Raw genomic sequence first — 17,811 nt, 5'->3', positions numbered from 1 at the left:
AAGCTGGGTACATGGCCTGAAGCACTGATCAAAACCAGCAGTCTTCCAGAAAATTCTGATATTTTGCCTTTTTTCTCCCAAATTGGCATGTAAATTTGAAATATTGAAACTTTCTGCCTGGGAAAAAGATAAAAAATATACAGCTAGGAAATGTTAGTGTTTCCTTTTGTCACTGCATTGTTGTAGCTCTCATGGTCCAGGAAAATATGTTTGATAATATGTTTTATTGGGACAATTTTGTAACTGAGAAAGAAATTAGGTGTCAGACAACATTTCAGGTACAAGATGATCTTCCTGGGAAGCAGCAGATAGACCAAAAACTAAATACAAGTTGAAACAGTGACTTGTAATGCTATCTTTGTAATGGCAAATTGTTTTTACTGGGCAGCAATCATGCTTCAGTGGTTCATTTTGATGTTTTCATGGAAACAAAAGGCTTCGGTATTATTATATTAAAAGGTTTTGTCTAATTTTGTCAGCCCAAACCTTATGCGTTTGGGGGTTTTTTGTTTTGTTTTGTTTTTTGCACTCTTCCTGATGGAAAATTGCACCCATATCAATATCTTATTGTAAAAAGGTTGGGGTTTTTTTGTTTCCCTCTATATTGTATGGGAAAATATTTTATGCAACCAACCTAATCCTTACATATTTTGATTCTTGGACCTAAGCACAGTGAGTTTTTGTAATACTGCTTTGGGATCTTATTTATTGTGTGAGTCTAGACACGGTATCTAGACCAATGGTTCTCAGCTTTTTAGACTCAAGGCACCTCTCCATAACCTTTGTGAATCAAGTGATATCTATCTCAAAAACGTATTTATTTAGTACAGTGCTCACCGTCTTGCACAAGGGGTGGAAGAGCAGCTAGGCAGGGAGAGCCTCAGCATACCTATATCTGCTTATCTTCCCACACCTCATTTATCTCCTCCTACTTCCTGAGGCACCCTTCAAAGGATTGCATGGTGACCCAGGGTGCCCTGAAACCCTGGCTGAGAATCACTGAGCTAGACTAATCTCTCAAGTCAACCAGGTCAGTAGCATCCATTTCAAGTTCCAGTTCGGTGCCACAGGTAAGGTATGTGAATGACTTTGCTGGTTCTTCAAAAATAGTAATGTGGAATATGAGTCAATTTGGGATAAAATGGAGGATGGCAATGAGGGTGGCAGAAGGAGCACAGTGGCACATACCCCTAGAAAGGAGACCATTTTGCCTAGCAACCTGGATAAAAAGGGTCCGCGGTTTTTGGTTTTTCATAATGTGGACTTACACGGTTGTTGTGCCTTGTCTTGGTGAAGAGGTGAGTTTTGAGCTTTGAGAGAATTTTTCGTTGAGCCTTTCATGGAATTGTTATCATTTCAATTATTTTTTTCAAATTAATAACACTTCTTATTTCACAAAATCTCCATTCTTAGAAACCCATGTGGCATATTTAACCTTTGGAAGGTGAGACACAGTGGGCAAGGTAAAAAATGGTTATAACAGGCTGTAGAGGTAAAGACTGAAATACAAATCTGTTGAGGGAGGAGGGGGGACACCCACTTATAAAACAAATAGGAATCTGTGAACTATAAGGGAAGAAACTTCTCCAGCATGTGGGACAACAAGAAATCACTATATCTTCTTTTCCGAAGAAGATTTCTCTATTGATCTCTCATTCTCAGTAGTAGGTATATATTCAGTGTATCAGCTCTGTGGGAAGCCACAATCAATAGCTCAGTCCAATGGGCTGACAATTATTTACTCATCAGCTCATTAGGATTGGTGAGTAGATTACAGTTCTCATAATTTCACTATTGACTGGCAATGTTTGTGCTGGGTTTTTTTACTTTTAAACAACCTTATAATGAATTTGCCTGAAGTAAAAAAATATATAATACACACACACACACACACACACACATGTATAATTAATGATTCCTGTAAAAGCAGAGAAGAATAATTAATGATAAGTCTAACTGCTGCAGAAGAAGGCTTTTAATCATGATAAACTTATTAAAGAAAAAAAGCTCAATACTGTCTAGAAAATCAAGTCCCTCGTCTGCATTGACGTGACTGGAACAGGCTGGCCTTGTGCGCTGAGAATCCCTAGCTTGGATCGGTACTTGTCCAGAAGTATTGACTGAGATGAGAAAAGCAAATTTAATTTAAAATCAATGACCGTGTGGCACTGACCAATGAGCTTTCCATACAACTGTTGGAACATTTTAGCATGGCTCTCGGCAAAGGTGAGATGGGGGAGCTGTACTGAACTAATATGTCAGTTTGATTGTTTGTCATACTGCCGGTATCCGTGCACAAGCGCAAGAAGAGAGAGTGCTCCTGTGAAATGCAGAGTCCGAGTTGGTCTGTGACCTACTAGTCCACTCACTGGAATGGAAACCAAGGCCTTTGAACTCCAGTCGCACTAGCTTTCTTTTTATTTTAACTTATAAGAACATAATGAGAACCAACAGCTGGAAGTTTAAAGCCAGATGAATTCAAATGAGAAATGAGCTTCAATGAAACTCCAGAGGAAAGGGGTGGGATCCCCATCTCTTCAAACCTCCCAGTTGCACTTCTCATAAAGGGGTCGTTGATGCTTTGTCAAAGGCGTGTTTAGCCAAACACAAGCGACCGGCCTCAATGGAAGGGTAACTGGGTGAAACGCCATGGCGCGCATCAAACTGGCAGTCAGACAATAACATTCATTCTTGCCTTGAAATCTGAGAGTTATGGAGGCTCGGGTTTTTTCAGAAGTGGCTTTACGTTTAAGTTGTTCTAATTTCCCATATGAAGGTCTAATTTTGAGAGTGGCTGTGCCTTCTGTTGGAGCGTTGCCCCTCTGCCTCTATGCAGTGGTTTTCAACTTGTGGTCTGTGGGTCCCTTGGGATCCGCAGGCTGTCTAAGGGGTCCCCAAAGATTACTATGATCAGTCAAAAGTATGTGAAGACCCGCGCTCACGATTCCAAGGGGTCTGCACCTCCATTCAAAAAACTTTTTAGGGGTCTGCAAATGAGAAAAGGTTGAAAACCACCGCTCTATCCCATAGAGAGACTTACAGCAGGTAAGGACAGGTATTGAGATGGAGGCACATTGACTGGCCTGGTGTGGAATTAATACACCAGTGTCCTGTGTACAACTGGAGTGCAGTATTGGCAGGCAGGTGAATGGGAGAGCAGCCCTGAAGTTAGGTGCTCCAGAGGCCAAACTGGCTCAGGATTCAGGAACATAAAGGTGACCTAAACCCCGCATTGTACTGTCTCTTTGGGCCCCAGTTGATTAAAATGCTTATGCTTCTGATTATATACTCTTAAACTCTTCAGTAGGAAGTTAAGACCCCTTAAGTTAGGACTGAAACTTCTGCTTAACTACATCTCTGAGTAGGGATCTGGTTTCTGTGCTGAGCACACAGCTCTCTCCAACCCTGGATCAGGTTCCTCATTTTCATACTATTTGAAAAATTACTGACAATTTTCCAGGCCAGAGGTACTGAGTATGTGGGAGCCTGAGGGCCCTGCTTCCCACACCCCCCTTACTTCCCCCAGGGGGGAAGAGGGCTGTCACCTGAAACGCATAAAACTTTCCACATATCCATCATCTTAGCCCCTGCACTGGCAAAAATGAAAGCCAGCACCTATGTTCCAGGCTGCTCGGAGCAAGGATTCCTATCTGAACTTAGCATTTTGTACTTTTGTGACATGAAACATTCGTATTTAATGTCTCTGTCTTGCATTTTTTTTTAAATTTGCTTCCCGCATAACTCTTCCCCGGATGAGAGAGTACATTTTCTTCCAGACTGACTAGCACGTTGGATCCAGACCCTTCTAAATCTTTTTTGAAGTAGAGCACTCCAAGAAACTAAAAAACTAATTTATGAGAGTCATTCAGAAAAGAAGTGTCAAGAGAGGCACTCAGCCCTTGCATTGATTTTCTGTGGCTGCTTGCATTTTGAACTTGCGGTTATAGTCATTGCCTGAAAAACTCTACGCTGTCAAGCTCTCCTCAGAGGATGCATTTTGTATTTCTTTGATTATAGGTTTATAAGATCTTTTGCTCTCCCATTTCTTTCATTGACCAAGAAGGAACCGATTTTCCCTTTGTAAAAAAAAAAAAAAAAAAGGCAGGGGGGGCCTTTAGTACCATTTAAGTTCTTAAAGGCATTAACTACTTGTGTTAGTCATTGGATATGGCAAACTATTGATGCTGGCTGATTTATAGCTGTTTTCAGCAGCAACCTTCCAAAAAAAAAAGTAGCCTGCATTCTTTGTAACAGCCAGGCTTATTGCACAGCATCAATAGAAATCAATAGAAACCTTTTCATTGGCTTCAATAAATTCTGAAATAGGCCCTCCCATTATAGCAGCCCTTGATGCAATATGTAGCTAAGAGACAGGGACCCCTGTATACAGGTGTATAAAGACCTTCCTGGCAGAAAAAAATAAACAGGCTGAGCACATAAAATATTGATACAGACTTGCCTGGAAAACAGCTGCGTTTTTACCCTAGCCTTGTTCCAGTCAGGAATTTGGGCCTATTGGTGTCCGTTTCTTCTGCTAGTAAAAACTGCAAGAGTTTTGTAGCTCCCCAATAGAGCATGAGATAATTCACAGTCCTAGATGTGTGAGCTATTTCTGAAAAAGCAATGATGCCTCTATTGCACAGGCACTGTACCACAATAACTCTTGGTACTTAATAAAGGACATTCCAGCACCTGGATACATGGCCTGATTCACAGAGGTGATGAGCATTTTTTCTCTGATCTGTGCTAGAAGTGGGACCAGAATCCACATCTAACTCCCTTGTTTGAGGCTTCAGCCACAAGGCCATGCTTTCACTCTGAGATACCCAAATACTGGCAAACTTGCTACAGTGCTTTGGATGTCTTTGCTCAGTTCAGTCCTGAGATGAATGAGAACAGCACCCATTATCTCGGGGCTTATCTGTATAGTACGTTATATTGCTATGAATTAAGGTATTACTTAACCAATATTGTTATATCTGTTTGATCCAGAATAAGATATTCCAGGTGAGCCATCATATTGATCTAAATATATAGGGCAAACTGTTTACAGGCAAAATTTTACTGAGACAAGGGGTAAAACTTTCTCATGTAGACGAAACATTAAATAGCAACATAATAGCAAAGAGAAAAAGTCTTGGAAAGGGTTTATTAAGACAGCGCGGCTGTATTGTGGCTGATGGTATCCAGTCGTAATTACAGCGTGTCAGAGCCGACTCAATGAATTGCTGCTCTCCAGCAGACTCCAGTATCACACGTATCAGCGTCCCCGCGCTGAAAAATGATGTCAGGGCGTTTTAAACTAAAGCTCATTCGACAAGCTTTAGTTCAAAGCGCCTCACCACCGTTTTTCAGGGTGGGGACACTGATGCATGTGATGCTCCAGGCACTTTTAATTAGCGCAGTTCTCAGAGCTGTCCTAATTAAAGCGCCTCCCACCCCTCCACCCACATATACACACACACACACACACCCCTCCCGGAGCATGTCTATAAGTGCCCAATGAGACCAGCTTGTTGAACCTGCGTGTTGCAAATAAGGGTCTGGTTCTGCAGATTGGGAGGGGTGTTAGTGTTTCCAGGGCCTAACAAAAGTGTAATGTAGTTAAACAGAAGCAAGGAAGACCGCAAAATCAAAAGCAGTTTCCAAAATTGCCTTTGAAGTGAATTGCCTTGTATACTCTGCAGAAGACTATCTGGGACCCAAGGCAGATAGTATCTGTGTCTTAACAGTTTTACTTTCTTTTTCCCCCTCTTACACATCCAAATGAAAAAGATCCTTCTCCTCCTTTAAAACCCTTCAACTGTGTCTTGATCAACGCTAGGGAATAGGAGTCAAATCGTGATATTTTAGCAGCCAGTTGAAGAGATGGACAGTCTGAATAAATCATAAACCTATTTCTCGAATCCTGCCTCTTAATTAGTCTTCGATGCTCAGGCCATCTTGCCAAGACTCGTTTAAGGTAAATATAGTTTGAAAAAAGTAAACACGAATGGTAACCAAGGCTGTGGTTTTTTTTTCCCTTGCTATGTGAAAGGAATATCTGAGAACATCATGTACTACTTCAACCTAACGTGCGAACCAGTGCCTGCAGCTGTGTCAACGACAGATTGTGCAATGTATTTAAAGCAACTGTCCCCCTTTCACTTCCGCATGGCTTGATCACCTTGTGCTGCCTTGGTTTGTCTTTTTTTTTTAAATAGATATCCATCTCCCATTCTCTTTTTTTTTTTTCAATTATGTGGAAATCAATGCTTGGCACTAAGCCACATTACTTGGATACAGTAGCTTACATCCTCGAGAAAAGAGAGAAGCATAAACAAAGCAGCCTGCGGAAGAACAGCCTCCATATGATGGAGATTTTGCTGTTTTCCATAGTCATTTTTCTACCGATTGTCCTTTCTGCTTTCTTTTTATTTGCTTTAGTCCGACCTTTATTTCAAAGAATACATTCTAATACGCTCTCTGAGCATCTCTTATGAACCTCTGTGCCAAAGCCAGGAGAGTCGTTCTGCTGGGAATGTTTCACGACTTAAGAAGATTATCTTTGGGAGCCCCAGACGTTTTAATTTTTCATGGGCATTTCAGCTCTTCTCTCAATACCAATATGAGAGAGTGAGGATAGTGAATGCTCTGGGGGTAAATCATGGAAAATGTCAGGAGAAATTAAATCAGCTGGACAATTGCAACTGACCTGCCTGGAACTCCAATGGACTCCTATAATCCCATCAGCACAGTCCTATGGGAGGGAAAGGCAACTTTTCTCCACTGGTACCATTCAGATCAAGGGAGAGCAGGCATAAAAGGCAGCGACAAGCTAAGGATGAAAAGAAAATGAGTATAGGGGTAAAGAAAAGGACTGAACGTTGACAATTAAACCTGGAAAAGCAGTGTATCTGTGCAGAGCTCCCCTTGCTTTCTTGAAGTAGTAAAGGAAACCATTGTGTCTCAGAGCCTAACATTGTCTGCACGGGGATGGATGTCAGCTGTGCTGACTCTGATTCTCCGCTCATGTATGCTGATTTTCCCCAGTGTCGGCACTTTTTCCTTTGCGGCGACCTCCAGTTTACACCAGTATAAGTGAAACGGGCATCCATCCTTTGGGCTCAATAGAAATCCTCCCTCCCACAGGTCTTGCAAAGAGAACGAAGCTGACAGGCTATAAGTGAAGCAAGGCGCTGGATCTAGGGAATTTCTATCCCAGCTCCTACATTGATACATCATATAATCTTGTGCAAGTCTCCTAGATCAAGACTTTCAAAAGTGCCCAGGTAGCTTGGACACCCATTCTCAGCCATTAAAACCCACCCTGTGTGCTGAATGATCACATGGCACAAGAGTTGGTCCCTTTTTTATTTATACAGGTAACAGTGAACTCTTTATTCTTTCTAATATCGATGTTTTTTCCAAGTGCCTCATTTCCTGTTTCATTTCACCTAGGAATTATTAGCTTCTTGTCATTGTTTTCATTTATTTTTTCATTTGCGTTCTTTTATTTGCGTCGAACATAAAGTTTTTCACTTAATTAATCCTTGCATTTAGTTTCTCGAGGGATTTTTTTTTTAATGAAAGCATTTCCGAAGCTCCTGTTTTGATCTGAACCTTTTTCCTTTTCATCATCTTTATGACTAAGAGCTTTGATATTGCATTTATTGAGCATCATTGATTATTTTCACTGCTGTTTTGTTCAACTCAGCATTGAAGGGCCTTTTTCTAGTGGTGTCTGCTTAGACCTTTATTGTTAATTTAACACAAATTCTAGGAAGTTCTGGTTTACTGCAATTTCTAAAATCCTTGTAACTCAAAGGTGAAAAGTCAGTATTCCTAATAGGTACTTATCCCTCATGCCTTTTCTGGTCCCATTTCCATCTTGTCTTTTCTTTTTTTTCTCCCTCAGTTAGTAGACTAATGGCAGGTTCAATTACTTCCTGAAACCCCTCTAAAAAGTAACAACCATTGGCAACTATTGATGAGCTAAAGCAGACTTCACTAGTGATTTGTTTTAACATATCTTGATGTCTCTACAACACAAATGTATGGTCAAGAGAGATGCTGGTGGGCATTCTGCATGGCGGAGGTTGGATATTTTGCAGCAGCTGGAATGATGATCTTTGAAACATTTTTGAGCTCTTGAGCAGGCTGGCTTCATTATAACCAGCCCAGACAAGATCCTCTGGAGGCGTTTTCGTGTATCTGCAAAGTTTCCATCTGTTATCTGATGTCTTTGTTTTTCATTGCATGTGCATCTTTGCTGCAGTCCTTAGTTGAGAGTGGGGATTTGCTCGGTTGCACACCACCCCGCAGCAGCAAGTTATTGGTGGACCAGCACCTTTGTAACCTCCCACGCAGACAAGGTAAAGCTGCAGTTCATAGCAGTGGAGCAAATAACGGTTCAAATAACAGCCTTGCCTATGGCCGGTGACTACTTCAGGCTTCTGATGCTGCTACACTGGAGGCTCTAAATGAGGCAAATCTGCCACCTACAAAGTCCGGTATAAATTCTTGTGTTCTCCTTTTACATAGGAAATGGCTCAGAAGCCGCGGTACAGGGAAATCAGCCCAGTCATGTCAGAAGACAGGTAAAATATGCAATTTATTCAACAGGACCAGGCCCCTCATGGATATAAATCAGCAGAGCTATGTTGGGGTATACTCGTGCTGCAGTATATACATGCCTGCAGCTTGTGTAGACCTATTCAAGCCGATGTTAAACTAGCTAGCAGAGGCAGTGATAGCAGCGTGTCTGCAGCTGCACAGGGCAAGCTGCAAAACCTGCCCAGGGTCCTAAATAAATGCTTGGGCCTCTGGTCTACAGTGCTTGGTTACTGGGAGCAGGTACCCAAGCTAGCTTTGCTGGCACTGTACAAGCTGCCGTCGCACCTTTGCAGCATAGCTGAAGTACGGGTTGATTCCAGTTGGTTTACGCCCGCTGCCAATCTGGCCCACCGCTGTGCGCTCTTCCTGGGATGAAACATATTTTATAGCAAACATTTGTTTTGTTTTTAAGAACCTTTGACAGGCTCACTTTTTATAGGTTACCGCTGTAGGGCTTTTCCCAAGCATCGTTAGTCATCTCTCTGACATGCAGACAGTAATGAAAAGTGATAATTTAGGGCCAGGGAGATGGGCAAATGAACTGTATGGGGTGAGGTTTTGTGTTGTTTTTTTTTAAACTCTCCTCTTTTCTTTTTTTCTAAGTGCTGTGCAAGATGTTACAGAACAAATTAAAATAAATTGCAGTCCAGATGAAACCATTTGTATGAAAAGAAATAAGCGTTCTAATTCTTCCCTTTGCCAGCCATGTGCAAATCAAATGTTTGCAGGGTGGAAGCATTTGAATTGTTCTCAGGCTGCTGATGAAGTTCGAATGAGTTTTTAGTTCATCTTCGTGCCCTTTCAAAGTGGCTGATGAGCAGGTTCACTAGAGGGCTGAAGTCCCGTTCCACTTATCTCTGTGAGCAGTCGCACAGAAATTACTTCCTAGTCTTTCAAGAGGAGAGTCATACCAAGTTGACAGCACACTGATCAAAGGGATGACACTTGCTCCAAAGCTTTTTCCCTGAAGAAAATATGATCTCCTCATTATCATCTCTCGCCTTTCAGAGAGGAACAAAAGAGTGCACAACTTGCTCCAACGGACCTAGCTTTGTAGCTTCTTTCCTGCAATCTCCACAATTGGATAAATTTAGTGAAACATCGGCAAGAGAGACTCGGGCTAAGTGCAGACATTAGCAGGGTTAGGGGGAGGTTAGATCACATTAAAAATGGCCACGTGATCCAAGTAAGTTGGGATGGGGGGGTCTGTGAGAGCAGTGGGAGATTACAAGATATCCACAGGAGCAATGGGGAGGAGGGACAGGCAGTATCCACGAGAGCAATGGTAGGGATAGGCAGCATCCACAGGGGTTTCTGGGGCCCAGGAGGGTTTGGGAGGATCAAGGGGGCTTGTGGGGTCTGCAGAGAGGTTTGTGGGGGATGGACCTGGGGATATTTTTAGCCCCCTGACCCCCAGCAAACCTACCCCCTATCCCTCCCCCCACTGATACTTAATTTCTCATCTCCCAGAAGCAGTGAATGCTGATAAAACTCACACCTGGAGCAGCTTGCAGGTTGTGGAGGGAAGGGAGCTAGCTGGTCTGTGGGGGCTAGAGGTCTGGGGATCAAAAATATTCCAGTGCCAGGGGAGTGGGTAGGGCAAGCACTTGGACTTTCCCAGCTCTATGGCTGCACAAGTAACTATACAGAAATTGGATGCACTGGTCTAACCTAGGTCAATTAAGCTTGAGTGCACATCAGTCCAGGTCTGTTTTAAGTTTTAGACCAGCTTCTGCGAGTTTTAGACCAGTCTGTGTGCACAGAAGTTCGGTACTGTTACGGGTTTAGATTGATTTCTGATCACTGAGACCAGGTCTCAGTGTAAAGTCCATGCCTGGGTGAACTCAGTTAGATTGGGTGGCCATTTTTAACCTGATCTAACCTCCCTAAATGTCTACCCTTAACCTCAGGCTCTAAGCTACACCTGTGCAAAGAGTTGAACCATTTTATTGCGACCTACTTAGCAGATCAGTGCCAAAGGTTTCAAAACTCTTATTTCATTTGAAATGAGAATTATTTTGAGTTCCTTTTAAGTCTGTTTGGAAGAAGTTTTAGCTTGAGCCCACATAAGCTATAAGCTGAAATGAATGAGTGTCCACACAGAATTTTGCCTCAGTTGCATCAAACTGGTTTGACTAAACCAGGGCAAATTTGTATGCGATTGAGGCCCATGATACCCCTTCAAAGTGAAAGGCTACTAAAATAAAATGAAATGCCTGGGACTTGTCTTTGGTTAGAGGAAGGGAAAGGGAGCAAAATGAGTTGAGAAAAAAAATACCTGAACTTGGGTACATGCAAGACCAGAATGAAGCCAGGAGGCCTGGGTTTTATATTTTAGACTGGGCTGAGGATAATGTTATTTTTACTTTCTACAGAATATGTCTAGTACAGAGAGCCACCTGGCAAAGAAGGGCCCAAATACCTGCATTTACAAACTATATATAGCAGGTGGTGCAGGTGCAGGCAGATGTCCTATTTGAAGGCTTTCAGTCACCTGTGAAGCCCCAGCCATAGTGGCCAGCCATACAGACCCGCACGCCCTTTTCTATGATCCTACAGACTGCACACAGGTGAATGACTGTTCCTGGAAAAAAACTCCCTTGACCTGGGAAGAAATTACCCTGGGTAAAATGTCCCAAAGTAGGAAAGCTTTGTCTTGGTTGTGTCCTGTGACCAAATTTTATTTTCTTTGGATCAGGTGAGTATTTCCCAGGATATCCTGTACGTGTGTCCATGGCCCGATTGTAACAACATTACCCACAGTATAACAGACAACTTTGGTGTAAAGAAGAATGATCAAACATGGCCCTGGACGACTGGCCAGCTATGCACAGCAAAACCTGACACGACTTACAGCCTGCTAGATTGCTCATCCATTTAAATGCAAATCTCAGGCATGTTTGTAGGTGTTAGGGGCCTGATTTCCTACACTAATACCCCACAAGTCTTTCTACTGTGGTTGCTACTATAGGTTTTCTAGCTCTCTGGTGGCTTGTTTTATTCTTTTTTAAAGCAACAGCTATTGGCAGCACTTTAGAAAGCATTTACAGTCCTGCTGTCTTTAGACTATATGCAGATAAAGACAAAGACTTTTTTTTTACTATTATATTCAAGTTTTAGGTGCTCTTAACATGATCTAATTGTAATGTACAATCTCACCATTAATGTACAGCAGCCAGCACAAGAGGGTCTTGGTCTTGGGTGAGGCATCTAGCACTACAGTGATGTATACAGTTAATAATATAGTAGATCTTTGATGGGCAACTTTGTGTCAGATGTTGAGCCCTGGGGCACTTAACTCCTTTCCAGACCTGACCTTGTATGAGGCTGTGCATATTTTCAAAGCCTCAAGGCCTTTCTAAGGCCACTGTATCAGTACCTTTTATGCAATGTGTTATCTTTCACAGATATCATTTCCTCTCTCGTGCTTCCTCCCTCTACCCCAGTTTATTGCTTTTCCCTTATCGATTTAACTCTGTCTGTCTGTCTGCTTTTTTCAGTATTCATTGTACATCCCAGCTTTATTTCACAATTCTGTCCCGCATCACTGCTGTGGTTAAAGGATTGTTGGCATTTGCATTTTAAGACCTCTTTCTGGTGCTAAACTTACCCATTAGGAGCTTGCTTCAGGCTGAAATCTGAATAAGGATGATAATGGGCAATTACTGCAGTCTTAGAAGCAACTTCATGAAGTTTACAATGTGAGCAGTGTAAAAAAATCATAGCCACATCATTAAGTAAATGCATCCACTGTAAAGACATCCTTCAAACTCCCAAGCTGTGTGCACTCCGGCCAACTTTGACCTCTGTAGGAAAAAAATACTATAAAAAACCCCCCATTTGCTTGCTATAGTTTGCCGACCATTTCTAAGGGCTAGTTTCAGTTAGCAGTTGTCATCGATCTCCTTTGAAAGAGCAGCAAGGTTTGTACCTATGTATTCAGATTTTAGACAAATTGAACCCAACCTGATTAAATGCTCCCCTGGAAGCACAAAGCTCTGTGCACAAAGATAAAGGGACTCCCCTGGAACTGCAGCACCTTGGATCTTTAAGCGCAGTATATTTAGTGCTGCTGCGTCCAGCTGTGGGGTCCATTGTGTGTGCAGGGCTACTGGGAAATTTCCCAAGCAGGTGGAGCTTCCTGGTATCACCCTTCAAATCATTCCCACTACAACTCCTGTTGCTACCTTCAGGGAATCTGCAAGGTATTACAGCTCCTTCTTGCTGTAGGAAGAAAATTACTTCCCTTCTGTTACAAGAGCAGCTTGTTTCCTTTGTGCACTTATGCCTTGTCACTGTGTATGTAGTGACACACCGAACCAGGTTCTTGACAGTCTCCTACGCCTCTCTATCAACCTGCTCCCAGGGTAGACTTTGTGCGAATAACTGCTCCCAGATTTGCCCCACAAGTGATGGAGTGGGAGCATCCTTCTTCCCTTTTGCCTTTCAGTAGAGATAATTTATGGGCTCTGGTCATCTAGCCAAGAATGATCTAATATCACCCCAGGAGGGTGGTAGTAAAGCACTAATCCCAACTATCCAATCATTGAAAGGACTGTTGACTATACTATAGTCCCGGTCTTTATAACAGGCAAGAACAAAACTTCAAATGGGAAGAGAGTAGGATTCAGGATGCCTGAAAAGCAGATCTGAGCTTTGGGGCTCGGGACTGTCCTTCAGTAATGTTTATGAAACAGCTCCGTGCATAGCCAGGCACCATTGCCACCAAAGGCCTGTCAAGGGCTAATGCTTCTGCCACTTGCTTCTCATGGGAGCAATTTTGGGCTAGATGTCACTGGTGCCAGTGATGTTGCTTCACGGATGAAGAATAAAGTTGAACAGGAGTACAGTTTATTAACAGACAAATAGCAGGATGTAAAAACTAGGGCAATCTGTTTTGATTCAGCCAAATGCAAGGTTGAGGTTTGGGAATTGCAAATGCTGGAAGGGGTTTTGCTCTGCAGGTGTGAGGTAATGGTGTAAGTAAAGTTCAGGCTAAGCTCGCAGGGGAAACCAGAAGCTCTCCAATTTCAAACTTGCATTTCAGTGAACATCTGTAGGAGGATAAGACAAGTGTGACTGGAGAACACAGCCAAAATTATGGTAGGGTTACATTGGACATTGGACTGAGCTGAGTTATAAGTAGGATGAAATGCCTTGAAGCCTTATATAATATGATAGGTATGACTTTCATGATAGGCACTGACTTTAAAAAGAAGTTGAGAAAGAAGAGAAGAGAATGAAAGTGTCCTACCCCACTTTAATCTTGTTGCTACATTTCAGGGTATGTTTACTTTCTTCCCTGGAAAGCAGGAAACCTCTTATTTCCTGCCCCCCCCCCACCCCAAATAAATATATATATTCCACAAGCAGTCCACAAAAATGACCAAAAATGGGATATGTCACTGTAATTATGTCCCAGACAAATTCTTACTAAGCCCAGTCCAAAAAATCCATTTCTTCACCAAGAAACATCCTTTTTTTTTTTAAAGGTAGTAAGTTTCTCAGACCGTAGAAAATGCACCCCTCTTCCTTCCAAGTCATAATACAGGCTGGGGATGCTCAGCAAACGTAATGCATAACATAACAGGACAGTGGACGGCAAGAAATGTGCAATAAGGAAATAATTTCTTGTCCCTTTGCAAAATGGTTGGAGTATTTTTAGTGGTTTTTGTATCAGAAGCATGTCATTTCCTACCTTAGAATTAAGGCTTGAATTAGGCTGCATCATGCTGCCTCCTTGTTTTCTAGAGCCTGTTAGGAAGAGCTCTCTCGCTACGGAGATGGCTAAACGTTTCAGGGCAGCTAGAGAGGTGGTAGAATCTCAATCCTAAGGGCTAGGGACACACAAGCCGTTTTAAGAGCAAGTTAGACAAACACTTGCTGAGGATGCTTTAGACAGGGATGATCCTCCCTTGAGCAGGGGGTTGGACTAGATGAGCTCCTGAGGTTCCTTCCAGCCCTGCTTTTCCAGGATACTAATCTTTCTTCTTTCTGTTTTTTTTAATGAAATTAAGATAGAAAGTCTCTTACCTTTTGGTGTATAAAAGAAACCATCTGAAATGGGAAGGAGTCATCCACATAGATCAGTAGAGAGCTTTGTGCAATAGGTCTGACATTGGAATCACGCTGTTAGGATGTTAATGTTAACTCAGGAGCCCAATGATGATAGTTTTAAGCTCCTGCTCACGTCACCGTAGGATCACATCACCTCCATCCCACATGCAAACTCCAAAATGACCTAACGTTAGCTGCCAGTGTGTGATGCTGACAGGTGCCAATAAGGTCACTTGGAGGTAATTTTTGTATGAAAAATACGCTTCCTGGGGTGGAAGACAGGTCTGCTCTATCCAGTAGTAATGCACACAGAGTGTGCATGCCACACTTCACTGTAGGACTCCCTAGTGTGGTCCAGATGTGTTGTAGGCATGTTCTAAAGGCCATTGAGTTGGCTTGAGTGTGTATAACAGGACTTTCCTTTATTTCCCGCTCACCTAAAATCAAACTCGGGTGTGACAGACACAGTATCTCAGATCATTTCATTTTTCTGTAACTTCTAAGATATATTACAAAAAACAGGAAACTCTGTTTAAAACACCACCCTTTGTTATCTTGTGAAAGCAGAAAAAAGGAAAGTGTTTGATCTATTGATTTTTAGCAATCTGAAACGTTTGGCAACCAGCTTTGGTTAAGACTCTATCCAAAGCCTTTGTGTCTGTACAACTGTGTGGGATCAATCTGCAATACAGTCTGTGTTTTCATAACTTACTCTTCCCTTACAACAGTCACTACTACTTGCTCTTATCCATGGAAGAGCTTGGCTTTTTTCAGCATGTGAAAACATTTTGGTTTGATTTGAAACCCCTCTTGATTGTATTTGAGGATCTGCTACAGGAAATAATGGTGTTCTCTGATGCATTACAAACCCTTAAACTTAGATGTGTCTAGGGCAGTGAATTGTTATCAGCAAGCAAATTCATCTTATTGAGAAGGTACTTGGAAAATTATTGGCCTGACACTGCTCAGATGGCAAATAAGCTGAGTGCATGTGATTGCAGATGTTATAAATGTGTTACGTGAGGAAGGCGCTACGTGTGGGCCTCAGAGAAAGGGAGAGCAGCTCAATTGTATTCCAGATGGAGTGTGTTTTTTGTATTGAGAGCAGTGGGGAATTGTAGTGCATGCTCTTTTTCAATCAACTAATAGTCTCGACCACTGCAACCTTGGGATAATGCAGCCAGTTCAGGCATATAACCCTTCCAAAATTTTATCCACGACAGCAATGAAACCACTAGTCTAATTTTTCATTCTCAAGAAAGGATTAGACATTTATGTGAATTATGAGAACATCCAGTTACATTAGCTAGGATATAAATTCTCAAGCTCTGGGGCATAAATCAAACACTAACTGGTGGGGTTGGAAGAAATTTCCCACTGCAGTTGTCCACTGTGGTTTCTTGCACTTTTCTCTGAAGCCACTAGTTCTGGCCATTGTTTCAGTAACCATACTGGATTTACTGCACCATTTGTCTAATACAGGATGGAAATTGGTATTTCTTTCCTCAAATAAAAAATGATTCATAGGTACCTTTGAGATTATAGTGTTTATGCATGTGAGTATTCATTTGACTTAAAAAGAAATCCAAAAGGCTTCTGCAGTTTAGGGTCTGGTCTTCATTGCCCTGCCTTGGTTTCATCAGAAGAGTTTCACTACTGTAACCACATTATAACTGAGATCAAATCTGGCCCTCAGCTTCTTCATGAGCTGTTCATTCCCCTTCTCTCAAACAGCTCAACATCTCCAATATCTCACTGAGGCCAGTTCCTGCCTAATGTGAATAAAGGGAGCTAAGGGCTTGCCTATATTGCATTAGCAGCAAGCCTCGGGAAGGGTGGGATCCAGTGTACTTTGCCTAAGCCCCGTCTATTGATGTAACTCTAGTGCTGGACATGAGACTGTTTTAGACTTGTCCCTAGCAGCTGTCTTAAGCCCTCTGTCTCCAGTGGATCAGCCACTGAGAATTAATGCAGAGCACCCTCACAGCAAACATCTGGCTCTGCAGTGTGCCTCTGGATTTGGGATGTGTTCAGTCCCACTGATCTGGCTTAGACGAAGCCTCATTTCACCAGGGGTATCAGGCCATAGCAGCATGGCAGTAAATTTCATCAGGAAAGTGGTCTTTTAGTCTGCCTGAGGCGATCTGAGGAAGGGCATTTTGTTCCTGGAAGCTTGTCTTAACACCTACAGACATCTATAAAATCGGTCTAATAAAACATATTGCCAAGCAAATCCTGCTTCTGATGCATTCCTGGGCCATCACCGTTGCAACAATGGGACAACGCTACCCAGCCACTTCACAGCTTTTTACCTATATTCAGATTTCAAGGTTGATTATTTTGGCCATTTGTAGTCCGTCTGCATGACAAGTCCTATTATGAAGCACATACAACAAGTGTTAACAACAAAGCTACTGAGAAAAGGCTTAAACAGTTAGTATAGCTACTATAGCTATGCCTGTGTGGCTGCCACATGGACTGGGAAGGGATTTTTTTCCCTTCTGTTGCTGCGTGTCAGGTTTTTTTGCCTTGGAAGTATTGAGGGTTGGCTACAACTAAGGCCAGGGATTTTGACTGGGATGTGCCAGTCCTCCTGGGACTTGAACCCAGAAGTTTCTGGCTAGAGGGTCTTGTCCCTGCTCAGGGGCATATCAATTGCCTATATGATATGGGTTTAGCAAGGGATTTGCCCCCATGGTCAGATTGGTACAGACTGGGGGTGCTTTTTGACTTCCTCTGTAGCTAGGGATAAGGCCTCTTCCTTGGGTCTCTCAAGTATATTATAAAAACCCTCAGAGCAGCAGTACATTGCCCATCATCGCATAGCACCTTGGGTTGACAGGTTAGGGTGCTATGCCCTGTGGTTGTGTGGCAGTGTTGATTGTAGTTTTACTAACAGTTTAAACAATGAATTTGTATAGCATGGTTTGGATAGGGATGAGCCTGCTTCTGATAGAGAGGGTTGGACTAGATGACCTCTGAAGGGCTCTTCCAGCCCGACTTTTTTCTATGATTCTATGATACTCTCCCCCTTTCCTCACTTAGCATTTTTAATCTTTGGGTATCTGGATCCTAAAGTTCGTCAAATGCTGAGGAACAAAAGTCCCAATTGTCTGTTTCCCTGCAGCTATCTACACCAGTGCCAGTTAGGTGGAAAGC

The sequence above is a fragment of the Alligator mississippiensis genome, chromosome 10 (assembly GCF_030867095.1).
Source record: "Alligator mississippiensis isolate rAllMis1 chromosome 10, rAllMis1, whole genome shotgun sequence".
Classification (NCBI taxonomy): Eukaryota; Metazoa; Chordata; order Crocodylia; family Alligatoridae; genus Alligator; species Alligator mississippiensis.
Note: the sequence above shows the minus strand (reverse complement) of the source record.